Here is a 17040-nt window from a genome sequence, read left to right as displayed (position 1 = left end):
TCACAGTAATTTAATAGATTGCTCGTCATGTTATATCAGCTCGTAGGAGATTAGGAAAAAAAAGATATTTTTAGTATTATAAATAAACACATTTGCATCCCATTTTAAATAAGATATACAAATTACCAAAACTTAGAAATAACAGTTCAAAAGTTCAACAAAAATCGTACACGCGTTTTTAAAAAGAAACATATAACCACGCACTATGTCATTCCAGCAAGCGATTACGACACAGCATAGGTTTCCGGACTAAACTACTGGTGTATTTACACCACTCAATAGGCGTGTCGGGTTTGCCGAGCGGTTGCCGATGCAGTCGCTTTCTTTCGCATCTGTTATAGGTAATTTGTGCCATTGTTGTCTATTGTTGGCTATGCCGGACCAAGTTATCCCTGCTAATTTCCTAATATTATGGTGTTATCTCAGGTTCGGTCTTCCTCTAGGTCTCTTAATTCCTCCTGAGTACCATGCTGTAATGTTGTAATTTTTGTAATCCATCTGTTATCCGTTCTTCTTGCCAGGTGTCCTACCCTCCTACCCATTGCCATTTGAGGGATTTGACTCGGTGGATGACATAAACTTATTTAATAGCCATTAAAAATAATAAAATTATACGAGGCTTTTGTAACATAAAACATAGCGTAGAAGTTACACACGTGTTAAATTTATTTTTCCCTCAGTGCGTGTCATGGTGCGTGTTAATCAGTAAAAAATCAGTTATGCATTTTCTCAGTTAATTAGAAAACTAGTTCTTGCAATCAGATAAATAAAATGCACGCGAAAAACTTTGATTAAGATTGTAACGGTACTTAAAAATAAATCGTTTCGTTTTTTTAATCGGCCACTATGTATTTTATTATTATATTTGTATGTATAAGTACCTAATTATTAATTATTACTAATTATGGTCTCTCTAAATTATGTGGTCCATCTGTTGTCCGTTCTTTTTGCCAGGTGTCCTGCCGATTGCTGTTTGATGGATTCGACTCTGTGGATGACATCTATTACCTGGATCTTTTGTCGTATCCACTCTATTGCTTTACGATTTCTCTTGAAGAACATCTTCACGTGGGGGTGGATCAGTGGAGGCACGTTCTTTTTACGGACGAGTCCCGTTTTCGACTAAGAGTATACAGAAGACCGAATGAACGGTATCTGAACACAACAATCAGAGAAGCAATTCATTTTGGTGGAGGTTCCGTCATTGTATGAGGAGGTATAACTTTAAATAGGCGTACGCACTTGTTTGTCTTTCTAGACGGCACATTTAATGCTGAACGATACAGAGATGAGATTCTTGAACGATATGTTATTCCATTTGCTGCTCAACATGGTCCAGAATTCATCTTACAACAGGATAATGCCAGGCCTCATACTGCAAAAGTATAGTTGCTCGATACCTTGAAGAGTCCAATATCACAATTATGGATTGGCCTGCTAATAGCCCTGATCTCAATCCTATTGAGCACCTTTGGGATCTACTAAAGAGAAGAATACAAAGTCGTCCACAAGCACCAGATCTTCAAACTTTAGGAGAAAATCTTCGAGAAGAGTTGGACGCCTTTCCTCAAGAGATTATTAGGAGCCTCATTCATTCTATGGTAAATCGGTATACAGAAGTGCGTAGAAACCGCGAAGGACAGCACACATTATTAGGAAAAAAATATATTTCCGTTGCCAATTAATATAAAAATTGTTCAGCATTGTTTTCGATACATATTGTAGTCATTCATAACGTAATAAAAATAAAATTTTCAGCAGTCTGACAACTTTTTTGGTCATGAACATGAACACCAAGGTGTGTGTGTGTGCATACACTATATTCAAACTTAATTCCTATGGAACACACTACTAAGCTGATATTTTTAAATAAATATATTTTCTTTGTTTAAACGAAATTTATCAAAGTGATCCCTAATTCGTTTTGACTAGTTAATATCTACGTTCTTGTCCCTTCATGTCCATTCACGGTTAGATGTACGAAATTAGCCGTGTCTGCTAATACCGTATGATCGAAAAAAAGGCGTCCAGTTGGCTTGGAAATGACGATCGTTGACATTCCCCATATAATTTTATATATAAAATACCAACGATCATCATTTCATAACCATGGCTGACGCCGTTTTTTGTTTCGATCACACAGTACTACATAAATATAACAAAAAGCATTCGTTGTGTCAAAATCATGCGTTAATCCAATATCAATAAATAACTATAAAAATTGGAAAGTATAATGGCCGTATTCCCCTCTGCTCTCATAAAAACGTCCATTTAATACGCACGGAAACGCGGGAATCATGTGAAATAATATAGAACAAAAAGGGGAACAAAGAGAGAAAGAGGGGAATAAAACGGGATGGAAAACTATGTCGGTCAAGAAGGGTCCTTTTCCGGCAATATTCAGTTTACAGATGATTTTATTCGACCGTTAGGTGGGATTGGTATAAATTGGACGCGTGTGTGGATTGGGGTGGGGGGTAGAGATATACATTCGTCCCATTCCCCCATTTATTATTTAAGCAGACGGCAAAGACCCCCTCGGCCGTTTACCCACTTTATGGGTATTGAATCGGTCCTCTTCAGACGCAGCACGCTTTATGTTGGATCGTGTTTGTTGGTACGAAATGAACCTCTTTTTTCTTTTCGAAATTAACTAGGTAGAAATTAGATGAAAATAACATTTAATAGTTAATAATATTTTATTTTGATTTATGAAAATTGGATAATTTATAATTAATATCAATATTATTTAAGATGAGAAAAATGGAAAAGCATCAGGGAACGACGGAATAACAGCTGAAATGCTTAAATACGCCGGTAGGAGAACTTGGAAAAGTCTAGCAAATATATACACCAGATTCTAAAGAGAAAACATAACACTGGAATACACTGGAAACATAACACTGGAATATTGCCAATATAATTCTAGTTCATAGAAAAGGTAGCAAAGAAGGCAGCTGATCCCATACAGACACTAATAGAAAATATCAGCCAAACAAAAGAATACGAACTTCCACTAGCCATAGCTTTTATAGACTTTAAGAAGACTTTTTACCGGATCCTAAGGTCCTAAGGCAATAATAAAAACCCTAGCGATGTTGACAGACCTTATATAATATATAGGAACTCTCGCCAATATACAGGGTGGTCTGAACTGTTTTCCGGAAACTGCGGCAGCATATTCTGCAGATAAAAATATGTAAAAAAGTTCGTGTATATATAGGGTGTACAGAGTGTTGAACTTTCATTTTTATTACGATTTTTTCCAAATAATTTCTGAAATAAGGTCAATATTTGGATGAAAATTGGTGTCTGGGAGTTTTTTGCCATGAGAAATTTGATTTTGATGTCATACTTGTGACTCCTACATATTTTTTAATTGGTTTGAAGGGTAATAACTTTTCGTCCGTACCCCTATAAAACTACTGAGTAAAAAAATATACATTTACGACGTTTTTTACGTAAAAAAAGTCTCTTGGTAAAAATCGCTACGAGTAATAGTTCTCGAGATATTTTGAATCCAAATTATCAATACCTGTAATGATTGACATAAATTAAACATGTTGACTAAATAGTTATTAAACTGAAATCGTAAATTTGAAATGGTTTGTGTCAAAAGTTCAACAGACACTGTTTTATTATGTTTCAGTATGTTGATAAAGAGATAGAGAAACCTTTCTTTATCAACATACTGAAACTGAGCGCCAATAACCTCGTCAAATTTTGAAAACAGAATTATATAAAGAAATGTTCACATTTTATCAATATCTATTCATTCTGTTTTTAATCATATACTTAAGACCATTTAGTTAAAAGCGCTAATATAAAATGAAAAGCAAAAGCACAAAATACAAGATTAAATTATCTGTAAACTGAATATCGCCGTAAAAAAACCTTCTTGGCCGACATCGACTCTAGGGCTGCTGTCTCTCTTTATCTCTATTTCTATCTCACTCTTCATCGCTCTCTTTGTTCCCTGTTATTGCGCTCTGTGTTTCCCGTTCTTTCGGTCGCACTAAATGGGGACCTTTATGAGGGCAGGGGGGAATAAAGCTATTATGCTTTCCAATTTATATGTGTATTTATTGTCGTAGGGGTAACGCGTGATTCTAACACCATAAAAATGTTTTTGTTTTATCTTTAATTACTTTTAGAAATTTATTTCCTATTTTATTATATTAGTATTTAAGTGTATTAAGTATATTAATCATTAACCCACATTTTTTTCTTCAATATCAAATCCTTAATCCAACCCCGAGGAAGATGTAAACGAAACGTCGAATCCAACTTTGCAGGGTGGACCGTGTACATCGTCACTCACACTCACGTAGCCTACCCACAAAATTTGGTCGCGATCGGACGACATTAATTTTTGACATTTCTTACGTCAAAACTAACTGACAACTGACACAGTCTCGTATACGGTTAAGTTGGCCTTGGTCCAATCTATCGAAATACCAAATTTCATTTAAATCGTACGTTCTAGTGATGGGCATTACGATTCCAAATCACACGATTCAATTTCTGATATTGACTCGACTCCTACGATTCGTTCATTTGAACGAACCACATGCACAATTTACGTTTCACAAAAACTAGAATCGTAACTGGCTAGGTTATGACACTAGCGTAATCAGATTGATTATTTTACAAATAATATTAAATTATCAATCCCATATTATACTATTAATTAGGGAATTCTTAATACCAATTTAATATTTTTAGAGCCATATTTTAATTCCGATTTAATAATCAAATAATAAATAGTATATAATACCGTATGTTGGCTTGGCAAATGAACATCGATGACATTGCCCATATAATTTTACATTATATAGGTCTCGTCTCCATAAATAAGTACAATGTAGTTCCCTTTTCTCCGTGCGGCGACCACACATTTTAAAGCCTAAACAAACAAATTTCAACATGCCCCTCGCTTCCCTGCTCCCTTACCTCATTATATGCCCTTGCATCATTTCTTATTTAGTCTTTTTTTGTGTGCGGTACGACCCACATCGAATGTCGCGTAAAAGATATCGATCGGCTCTCGCTCCGTAGAGCGGAGTGTTTTAGATTATCTTAAACGGATGGATAAGCGATTAAAGTTATTAGAAAATAAAAACATGCATAAAAGAAAAAGATTAGTGACAAGTTCGGAAGAGGAAAGTGTAACAAGTTTTGAGAGGCAGGCGAATAGTAGTGATTATTCGCAAGATTCTGAGGACGAGATTAGAAGCAGTGTTTGAGATGTTAGAAATAAAGGTAAATAAACATATAACATATACATATACAATACCTGAATAGTAGGGGGAAATTTCTTCTAAGCTTGGGTTTCTTCTAAGGTATTGTGGGTGAATACCTTAGTGAATGCTTATATTATCTAGATTTTTCCACTTATCCTTATATTACACTAATATGGCAGAGTACGTTGGTGGTTACTCTAGCTTGGTTTATAGGACATTAAATTTATTCACGTTAATTGTAGCGGAGTACAGTGGTGGTTACTCTAGCTTGGTGTGTAGGTATTGTTGGTGAATACCTCAGTGAATGCTTATATTACCTAGTTTTTTCCCACTTATTACATTAATATAGCAGAGTACGTTGGTGGTTACTCTAGCTTGGCATATATGTATTATTGATGAATACTTATCGCATGGCTGTCTTATTATACTAATATGGCAGATTACGTTGGTGGTTACTCTAGCTTGGTTTATAGAACATTAAATTTATTCACGTTAATTGTAGCGGAGTACAGTGGTGGTTACTCTAGCTTGGTGGGTAGGTATTGTTGGTGAATACCTCAGTGAATGCTTATATTATCTAGTTTTTCCCACTTTTTACAGTAATACAGCAGAGTACGTTGGTGGTTACTCTAGCTTGGTATATATGTATTATTGGTGAATATTTATCGCATGGCTGTCTTACTACAATAATATGGCAGAGTACGTTGGTGGTTACTCTAGCTTGGTTTATAGGACATTAAATTTATTCAAGTTAATTGTAGCGGAGTACAGTGGTGGTTACTCTAGCTTGGTGTGTAGGTATTGTTGGCGAATACCTCAGTGAATGCTTATATTACCTAGTTTTTCCCACTTATTACATTAATACAGCAGAGTACGTTGGTGGTTACTCTAGCTTGGTATATATGTATTATTGGTGAATACTTATCGCATGGCTGTCTTGCTTTTATTTTCAAAGTTGGTAGTCCCATAAGGGCACGTTGGTGGTTGTCCTTATGGAGTGACGTTTTGCTAAGCTAGCTGTATAAGATTTATAAACTCCTTAAGCATGAGTTAGCCCCAATATGTGTTTACATATCATGATATTTTCTTATAGGTGAAAGCGCTAGTACACTTATTGAAAAAGGTATTGGAAAGAGCCTACCTAAACCTTTCTAGGAAGGTTTATTAGCGGTTTTAGGAGATAAGGTAGACGGGAAAAATACCACGACACCACCGATTGAACCGGAAATTGCAGAAAGATACATACACATCGCAAAAACCGGCCTTGAAGAACCCGTTCTTAACCTATTAATGGAAAAGTACCCCTCTCCAGAGAATGCCACCTCTTTAGGACCACCACAGTTAAATTTAATGGGGAAACAGGCCATACATGATAATGTGGAGTGCAGAGATGAAATTGGCTAAAATTCAATCAAGATTAGCAGCCAGTTTGTCGGCTATAGGCCAAGTAATGGCAAAAATTTTAGAGGAAAAGGGAAAGGGGGGAGAAAGGAATATAAAGCATTATATAGAGACCCTAAACGACACAGAACGTTTTATAACTGGTGTTATCCATTCCAAGTCAATATCGAGGAGGGAACTAGTGTCTTTCGATTTAAATAAAAATTGGAAAACCACTCTAACGGAATCCCCTTTGGATACCTGGTTATTTGGTGAGGATTTGGAAGGAAGATTAAAGGCAGGCAAAGAGTTGTCCGCCTTTAACTGTCATCCAGTCAGTTAAAGACTGTCAGAAGTACTCCAGGAAGAATCGTATCAAATGCAGCCAGATCTCGGTCCACGCCGCATTTAAACTTCAAAAGTCTGCCTCAACATCAGCAGGGAGGGAAACGGGTCAAAGGCGGACCTGGAACCGAATACAACACTTCGGCGTAAGGTCGCGTTCTCAGGGAAGATGTATAGGGATAATAGATGTATTATGGCATGGTTGCAAGGTTTTAAAATTCCGTTTGTGACGAGACCATCACATAACATAATCTCAGGTAGACATAAATGGTCGGTGCAACAACATAAGACAATTGAGGGCAACGTTCGGAGATTGCTTAGTATAGGGGCTATTTCTAAGGCACAGCCATGTAAAAATCAGTTTATTACAGAGATATTCACGTTTCAGTTGTTTATTTAGATGATTTTTAATTACTAGGAGATTCTTATGATGCATGTTTAGCAAATGTATTAGAAACAATTGGACTACTCGAATATGGGGTTTATTGTAAACTATAAAAAGAGTATTATCTCCACAAAAAATTGTGACGTTTTTGGGGTTTAAATTAAACTCTATGGATATGACTATTTCTGTTCAAGAGGAAAAAATCACAAAAATAATTTTGCATTTAAAAAAGTTTTTAAGATGGAAGAAATGCACTACAAGGGAGTTTGTAAGGCTAACAGGGAAGTTGATATCCATATGTCCAGCCATAAGTACGGTTATTTATATACCAAATTGTTTCGAGAGAGAAAAAAATTTAGCGTTAAAGAGTAATAAAGGAAATTATAACGGAACTATGAAAATTTCTAAGAAGTTATGTGTTGATACCGATTGGTGGATTCGAAACATACCTATTAGCAAAAACTTATTATCATATAGTAAATACTCTATGGAAATATTCTCTGACGCATCAGATATTGGATGGGGTGTTTGTTGCAATAACATAAGTTCTCAAGGTCTCTGGCCTACCTACGAATGAGAAGAACACATAAATTTTAGGGAGTTACAAGCTGTTTATTTTGGCTTGAAAGGCTTTGCTAATGACTTATCTAACGTTTCTAGCTTGTGCAAGGTAGACAGTGTTGTCTACCCTATATGCCAGTGCAGTAGTGTTACTGCACTGGCATATACCTATATTACATAGAACATAATGTGTTCAATTTCCAAGTTAAACAATATCCCTCGAATAATTTGGCAATGGTGTGAGGAAAGGAGATTATTTATCGTAGCCTCTTATATTAGATCTCAAGAGAATAAGGAAGCTGACAGGGCTTCCAGGGAATTTAAGGTCGAGACAGAATGGAGTTTAGCGAGCTGGGCATTTGGGAAATTGGTCACTATAAGTGGGGTTTACCGGAAATAGATTTGTTTGCTACGCATATAAATGCTAAATGCAAGAAATACATATCGTGGCACAGGGACCCAGATATGTACGCCATTGATGCCTTTACAACAAACTGGGAAACATTTTATTTTTTGCTTTCCCTCCATTTTCAATGGTCCCAAAGGCTCTGCAAAAAGAAAAAAAATTATTTCTGATCAGGCAGAAGGTATAATGGTTGTACCCAACTGGGTTTCGCAACCTTGGTATTCGGTTTTAAGGGCGATGTTAATAGATGAGCCGATTATTTTTTTAAATTAATAAATATTTACTTCTTTTAGCGGATCTCCCCACCCGTTAGCCAACATCTTTCTCTGACGGGAGGTCCGGCTATCAGGCAAGCCTTGCTCTTAGGGAATGTTCCAGAAGAAGCGCTGGAAATTTGCATGTCTTCAATAACAAGTAACACCTTAAAACAGTCTAACTCAGGGCTTAAATAATGGTGGGAATTTTGTAGCGTTAAGAACTTAGATCCCTTCTCGGTTTCGGGTTCCAACGTTCTAATATTTTGACTCAACTCTTTAACGAAGGCGCATCTTTTAGCTCATTAAGTTCTTATAGAGCAGCCATAGCACAGATAGCGGGCCCAGACCTCTTACAAGATTTTCGTATGCAAAGGTTTTTTAAGGGAATATATATGTTGAGACCTAATAAGCCCAAGTCCGAAAATACCTGGGATCCTACGTACGTAGTACTTAATTATTTAAAAATAAAAAATAATTATGAGTTAACCTTGGAGGGGCTTACGCATAAATTAGTGACATTACTGGCCTTAGCATCGGGTCAACGTTTACAAACACTATCGCTTATTGATATAAGGGAAATTTTTCGGAAGTTAGGGGAAATACATATAAAAATTAGCGCAAGATTAAAAACATTCGGTAGAAATAAGCCGCAACCCTTTTTACGCTTACCTTATTTCAAGAAAGACGCTAATTTATGCGTAGCTAGCACGTTAGTAGAGTATCTAAAACGAACAGAGAGCATTAGAGGAAGTATAACTTCTGTTTTCGTAACAATCAAGAAACCGCATAAGAAAACATCCACTCAAACCTTGGGGAGCTGGATTAAAATTGTCCTAAATAAGAGTAGGATTGATACGGATCATTTTACCGCTCATAGTACACGGCATGCTGTAACTTCAGCAGCTGCCAGGAAAGGGTTAAATTTTGATACCATCAGACTCGCTGCTGGTTGGTCTAAAAATTCTAGAATGTTCGCTACTGTTTACAATAGATCCTTGATGGATAATGAGAATAGTTTTGCTGAGAAATTAATCTTTATATATTTTCAATATAGAAATGGGAGAAAAGATTATGTTGTTGTTATTACTTTAAAAATCTATTTTGTACTTATTTATGGAGACGAGACCTATATAATCACAAGATTAAACGAACTTACCTGAAGTGAAGTTCAATCTTGATTATATGAAGGTCTCGTCGAAATAAATAAGTTCCCTCCCACCCTCAACCTCAATTTACAACAACATAATAAGTATCTTTAAATTGACTAAATAAGAAATGATGCAAGGGCATATAATGAGGTAAGGGAGCAGGGAAGCGAGGGGCATGTTGAAATTTGTTTGTTTAGGCTTTAAAATGTGTGGTCGCCGCACGGAGAAAAGGGAACTACATTGTACTTATTTATTTCGACGAGACCTTCATATAATCAAGATTGAACTTCACTTCAGGTAAGTTCGTTTAATCTTGTGATTATAAAATGACAGCGATTTTCATTGTATAACCATTGCTGACGCCGTTTTTTATCATATTGAGCAGAGGCCAACAATATTTATTTTGACTTGCATAAAAACACGATTTCCTCTTTTAGTCCGACATTTAATGGTTTATTGTCGGTAATATTATTTTAACAAAAATATTAACGTAAAAATTATTAAATACCTTACAGATACTCCCGTACTAAACACAGTTTAAATAAGTTTTTTTGTAAATAACATTCTTATCGTTTGTATTTTATGCCCATGATGTTTGTTTAGGGCTTTTGTTAAAGTCTAAATATTGCTGCCTGACTATATCACCGCCGCGCCGTAGAAACTAACCATCGCATTGTGATCCCATTCAATTCTCACGATTCTTTTTTATGGCTCATCGTTCAAATCTTATGGATCCATGCTGGCCACGATTCAATTGAACGAACCATATTGTAAGCAATGAATCAATTTTCACGACTCTTTGAACAAACGATCGCATTGTGATCCGATTCAATTCTCACGATTCTTTTTTACGGCTCATCGTTCAAATCTTATGGATCCATGCTGGCCACGATTCAATTGAACGAACCGTATTGTAAGCAATGAATCAATTTTCACGGCTCTTTGAACAAACGATCGCATTGTGATCCGATTCAATTCTCACGATTCTTTTTTACGGCTCATCGTTCAAATTTTATGGATCCATGCTGGCCACGATTCAATTGAACGAACCGTATTGTAAGCAATGAATCAATTTTCACGACTCTTTGAACAAACGATCGCATTGTGATCCGATTCAATTCTCACGATTCTTTTTTACGGCTCATCGTTCAAATCTTATAGATCCGTGCCGGCTACGATTCAATTGAACGAACCGTATTCTAAGCACTGAATCGAATCACAAGATTCATTTTTAATACTCTTTCAAATGAACGACTCGTTCAATCTTTGCCCACCTCTAGTACGATGGGGCTCTGCGAGTCCTATCTACTTTACCAGTTTCAGCCCTCTAGCTCTCCTATATAGAACCCGAGTTACGATTACGACGCCTCTAAAGGCCTATCTCAACTTTTTACTAAGCGTAGGCTGTCCTTGTCACTTTTCCTCTCGTGTGTCGTGTCACGGCTTTGAATTTTTACTCCCATCGCGCGTAAAAAGTTTCACTTCAATTTTTTTTATATTTCTCCTTCAATAGCAAAATACCAGTATTTTTTCAAGAAATTTAAGAGATTATTTTTGCCTTTTAATCATAAAATTACTTTAAAAACTTCGCTTTTACTAAAAATATAGTTTACAAAATTACTTTTATGTAGATATTGCTGTTAATTGAATAGCATTTACTTTAAAAATATTTTAGAGAAATCCATATATGAAATAATCACAAGATTAAACGAACTTACCTGAAGTGAAGTTCAATCTTGATTATATGAAGGTCTCGTCGAAATAAATAAGTACAATGTAGTTCCCTTTTCTCCGTGCGGCGACCACACATTTTAAAGCCTAAACAAACAAATTTCAACATGCCCCTCGCTTCCCTGCTCCCTTACCTCATTACATGCCCTTGCATCATTTCTTATTTAGTCAATTTTAAAGATACTTATTATGTTGTTGTAAATTGAGGTTGAGGGTGGGAGGGAACTTATTTATTTCGACGAGACCTTCATATAATCAAGATTGAACTTCACTTCAGGTAAGTTCGTTTAATCTTGTGATTATATAGGTCTCGTCTCCATAAATAAGTACAATGTAGATTTTAAAGTAATAACAACAACATAATCTTTTCTCCCATTTCTATATTGAAAATATATAAAGATTAATTTCTCAGCAAAACTATTCTCATTATCCATCAAGGATCTATTGTAACCAGTAGCGAGCATTCTAGAATTTTTAACCAACCAGCAGCGAGTCTGATGGTATCAAAATTTAACCCTTTCCTGGCAGCTGCTGAAGTTACAGCATGCCGTGTACTATGAGCGGTAAAATGATCCGTATCAATCCTACTCTTATTTAGGACAATTTTAATCCAGCTCCCCAAGGTTTGAGTGGATGTTTTCTTATGCGGTTTCTTGATTGTTACGAAAACAGAAGTTATACTTCCTCTAATGCTCTCTGTTCGTTTTAGATACTCTACTAACGTGCTAGCTACGCATAAATTAGCGTCTTTCTTGAAATAAGGTAAGCGTAAAAAGGGTTGCGGCTTATTTCTACCGAATGTTTTTAATCTTGCGCTAATTTTTATATGTATTTCCCCTAACTTCCGAAAAATTTCCCTTATATCAATAAGCGATAGTGTTTGTAAACGTTGACCCGATGCTAAGGCCAGTAATGTCACTAATTTATGCGTAAGCCCCTCCAAGGTTAACTCATAATTATTTTTTATTTTTAAATAATTAAGTACTACGTACGTAGGATCCCAGGTATTTTCGGACTTGGGCTTATTAGGTCTCAACATATATATTCCCTTAAAAAACCTTTGCATACGAAAATCTTGTAAGAGGTCTGGGCCCGCTATCTGTGCTATGGCTGCTCTATAAGAACTTAATGAGCTAAAAGATGCGCCTTCGTTAAAGAGTTGAGTCAAAATATTAGAACGTTGGAACCCGAAACCGAGAAGGGATCTAAGTTCTTAACGCTACAAAATTCCCACCATTATTTAAGCCCTGAGTTAGACTGTTTTAAGGTGTTACTTGTTATTGAAGACATGCAAATTTCCAGCGCTTCTTCTGGAACATTCCCTAAGAGCAAGGCTTGCCTGATAGCCGGACCTCCCGTCAGAGAAAGATGTTGGCTAACGGGTGGGGAGATCCGCTAAAAGAAGTAAATATTTATTAATTTAAAAAAATAATCGGCTCATCTATTAACATCGCCCTTAAAACCGAATACCAAGGTTGCGAAACCCAGTTGGGTACAACCATTATACCTTCTGCCTGATCAGAAATAATTTTTTTTCTTTTTGCAGAGCCTTTGGGACCATTGAAAATGGAGGGAAAGCAAAAAATAAAATGTTTCCCAGTTTGTTGTAAAGGCATCAATGGCGTACATATCTGGGTCCCTGTGCCACGATATGTATTTCTTGCATTTAGCATTTATATGCGTAGCAAACAAATCTATTTCCGGTAAACCCCACTTATAGTGACCAATTTCCCAAATGCCCAGCTCGCTAAACTCCATTCTGTCTCGACCTTAAATTCCCTGGAAGCCCTGTCAGCTTCCTTATTCTCTTGAGATCTAATATAAGAGGCTACGATAAATAATCTCCTTTCCTCACACCATTGCCAAATTATTCGAGGGATATTGTTTAACTTGGAAATTGAACACATTATGTTCTATGTAATATAGGTATATGCCAGTGCAGTAACACTACTGCACTGGCATATAGGGTAGACAACACTGTCTACCTTGCACAAGCTAGAAACGTTAGATAAGTCATTAGCAAAGCCTTTCAAGCCAAAATAAACAGCTTGTAACTCCCTAAAATTTATGTGTTCTTCTCATTCGTAGGTAGGCCAGAGACCTTGAGAACTTATGTTATTGCAACAAACACCCCATCCAATATCTGATGCGTCAGAGAATATTTCCATAGAGTATTTACTATATGATAATAAGTTTTTGCTAATAGGTATGTTTCGAATCCACCAATCGGTATCAACACATAACTTCTTAGAAATTTTCATAGTTCCGTTATAATTTCCTTTATTACTCTTTAACGCTAAATTTTTTTCTCTCTCGAAACAATTTGGTATATAAATAACCGTACTTATGGCTGGACATATGGATATCAACTTCCCTGTTAGCCTTACAAACTCCCTTGTAGTGCATTTCTTCCATCTTAAAAACTTTTTTAAATGCAAAATTATTTTTGTGATTTTTTCCTCTTGAACAGAAATAGTCATATCCATAGAGTTTAATTTAAACCCCAAAAACGTCACAATTTTTTGTGGAGATAATACTCTTTTTATAGTTTACAATAAACCCCATATTCGAGTAGTCCAATTGTTTCTAATACATTTGCTAAACATGCATCATAAGAATCTCCTAGTAATTAAAAATCATCTAAATAAACAACTGAAACGTGAATATCTCTGTAATAAACTGATTTTTACATGGCTGTGCCTTAGAAATAGCCCCTATACTAAGCAATCTCCGAACGTTGCCCTCAATTGTCTTATGTTGTTGCACCGACCATTTATGTCTACCTGAGATTATGTTATGTGATGGTCTCGTCACAAACGGAATTTTAAAACCTTGCAACCATGCCATAATACATCTATTATCCCTATACATCTTCCCTGAGAACGCGACCTTACGCCGAAGTGTTGTATTCGGTTCCAGGTCCGCCTTTGACGTGGGCGGTTGTAGGAAGTTTCTCGAACATGAGTCTGTCCCGTTTCCCTCCCTGCTGATGTTGAGGCAGACTTTTGAAGTTTAAATGCGGCGTGGACCGAGATCTGGCTGCATTTGATACGATTCTTCCTGGAGTACTTCTGACAGTCTTTAACTGACTGGATGACAGTTAAAGGCGGACAACTCTTTGCCTGCCTTTAATCTTCCTTCCAAATCCTCACCAAATAACCAGGTATCCAAAGGGGATTCCGTTAGAGTGGTTTTCCAATTTTTATTTAAATCGAAAGACACTAGTTCCCTCCTCGATATTGACTCGGAATGGATAACACCAGTTATAAAACGTTCTGTGTCGTTTAGGGTCTCTATATAATGCTTTATATTCCTTTCTCCCCCCTCTCCCTTTTCCTCTAAAATTTTTGCCATTACTTGGCCTATAGCCGACAAACTGGCTGCTAATCTTGATTGAATTTTAGCCAATTTCATCTCTGCACTCCACATTATCATGTATGGCCTGTTTCCCCATTAAATTTAACTGTGGTGGTCCTAAAGAGGTGGCATTCTCTGGAGAGGGGTACTTTTCCATTAATAGGTTAAGAACGGGTTCTTCAAGGCCGGTTTTTGCGATGTGTATGTATCTTTCTGCAATTTCCGGTTGAATCGGTGGTGTCGTGGTATTTTTCCCGTCTACCTTATCTCCTAAAACCGCTAATAAACCTTCCTACAAAGGTTTAGGTAGGCTCTTTCCAATACCTTTTTTAATAAGTGTACTAGCGCTTTCACCTACAAGAAAATATCATGATATATAAACACATATTGGGGCTAACTCATGCTTAAGGAGTTTATAAATCTTATACAGCTAGCTTAGCAAAACGTCACTCCATAAGGACAACCACCAACGTGCCCTTATGGGACTACCAACTTTGAAAATAAAAGCAAGACAGCCATGCGATAAGTATTCACCAATAATACATATATACCAAGCTAGAGTAACCACCAACGTACTCTGCTGTATTAATGTAATAAGTGGGAAAAACTAGGTAATATAAGCATTCACTGAGGTATTTGCCAACAATACCTACACACCAAGCTAGAGTAACCACCACTGTACTCCGCTACAATTAACTTGAATAAATTTAATGTCCTATAAACCAAGCTAGAGTAACCACCAACGTACTCTGCCATATTATTGTAGTAAGACAGCCATGCGATAAATATTCACCAATAATACATATATACCAAGCTAGAGTAACCACCAATGTACTCTGCTGTATTACTGTAAAAAGTGGAAAAAACTAGATAATATAAGCATTCACTGAGGTATCCACCAACAATACATACCCACCAAGCTAGAGTAACCACCACTGTACTCCGCTACAATTAACGTGAATAAATTTAATGTCCTATAAACCAAGCTAGAGTAACCACCAACGTACTCTGCTGTATTACTGTAAAAAGTGGGAAAAACTAGATAATATAAGCATTCACTGAGGTATTCACCAACAATACCTACCCACCAAGCTAGAGTAACCACCACTGTACTCCGCTACAATTAACGTGAATAAATTTAATGTCCTATAAACCAAGCTAGAGTAACCACCAACGTAATCTGCCATATTAGTATAATAAGACAGCCATGCGATAAGTATTCATCAATAATTCATATATGCCAAGCTAGAGTAACCACCAACGTACTCTGCTGTATTAATGTAATAAGTGGGAAAAAACTAGGTAATATAAGCATTCACTGAGGTATTCACCAACAATACCTACACATCAAGCTAGAGTAACCACCACTGTACTCCGCTACAATTAACGTGAATAAATTTAATGTCCTATAAACCAAGCTAGAGTAACCACCAACGTACTCTGCCATATTAGTGTAATATAAGCATAAGTGGAAAAATCTAGATAATATAAGCATTCACTAAGGTATTCACCCACAATACCTATATACCCAAGCTTAGAAGAAATTTCCCCCTACTATTCAGGTATTGTATATGTATATGTTATATGTTTATTTACCTTTATTTCTAACATCTCAAACACTGCTTCTAATCTCGTCCTCAGAATCTTGCGAATAATCACTACTATTCGCCTGCCTCTCAAAACTTGTTACACTTTCCTCTTCCAAACTTGTCACTAATCTTTTTCTTTTACGCATGTTTTTATTTTCTAATAACTTTAATCGCTTATCCATCCGTTTAAGATAATCTAAAACACTCCGCTCATTAGGTATTTTTGAAATACCCCACGTTCCCCTGCACCTTGTCGTACATTGCGATCGGTAAAAATGCGGCTTCTATTTACCCCGGCTTCCACTCCTGTTTTCATCGAACTCCGGCGTATCGGACGAGGCGGCTTCTGGCTTTTGATACGCGATTTTCAAAGTGCCGATGCTAAGTGACCGAACTTATATTTTATTCTGTAAACTTTGGCTCTACGGAGCGAGAGCCGATCGATATCTTTTACGCGATATTCGATGTGGGTCGTACCGCACACAAAAAAAGACTGACTAAATAAGAAATGATGCAAGGGCATGTAATGAGGTAAGGGAGCAGGGAAGCGAGGGGCATGTTGAAATTTGTTTGTTTAGGCTTTAAAATGTGTGGTCGCCGCACGGAGAAAAGGGAACTACATTGTACTTATTTATGGA

This window comes from Sitophilus oryzae, unplaced genomic scaffold (assembly GCF_002938485.1).
Source record: "Sitophilus oryzae breed Bouriz unplaced genomic scaffold, Soryzae_2.0 scaffold_1297_pilon_pilon, whole genome shotgun sequence".
Lineage (NCBI taxonomy): Eukaryota > Metazoa > Arthropoda > Insecta > Coleoptera > Curculionidae > Sitophilus > Sitophilus oryzae.
This window is presented reverse-complemented; position numbering follows the sequence as displayed.